Genomic DNA, 759 nt, shown 5'->3' on the forward strand with positions numbered 1-759 from the left:
TAAGAGGAAGCGTAATAACAGTAATAAGACTGCAAATAAAGTTCAAAATGCTTATCATGGTGCAGTTGCCTCTAGCTCTAAGTTCTTGACGAGCAATCCTAACTATCAAAAGGCACAGTCAGAAAGATTGCCATAATATCAAGAAATGGCTAGCTAAGAAAGGTAACTTAATGTAATATTTGATTCCTTTACTATTGATGTTCGAATTAATACATGGTGGGATGACTCTCAGTCAGAATTTCTCACAATCTTTGTTGTCTTCTAATATTGATGACTTAACTAAAACAAAGACAAAATCACCTAAACGATTAGAGAATTCCTCAATTTTGTGGCATAAACAACTTGGCCACATCTCACGGGATTGCATAACACGACTCGTAAAGGATGGAATCTTACATTATCTTGACTTTAGTGATTTTTGAAATATGTATTCAGTGCCTCAAAGGCAAAATGGCTAAAGGGAATAAGAAATGAACCACCAGAAGTTCCAACTTGTTGGAAATAGTTAACACTGATATTAGTGGCCCCTGTCCCGCTTCCATTACAAGACATAGATCATTTATTACATTTATTGATGATTATTCACGTTACATGCACCTATATCTGATTAAGGAAAAGTCTGAATCCTTACAAACTTCTATTGATTTTAAAACTTTAGTTGAAAATCAACTTGATCGTAAAATAAAAGTTGTGAGATCAGATAGAAGAGGTGAGTATTATAATAGACATACTGATGTTGGTCAAGCCGTTGGTCCTTTC

Source organism: Erigeron canadensis, chromosome 2 (genome assembly GCF_010389155.1).
Source record: "Erigeron canadensis isolate Cc75 chromosome 2, C_canadensis_v1, whole genome shotgun sequence".
Taxonomy (NCBI): domain Eukaryota; kingdom Viridiplantae; phylum Streptophyta; class Magnoliopsida; order Asterales; family Asteraceae; genus Erigeron; species Erigeron canadensis.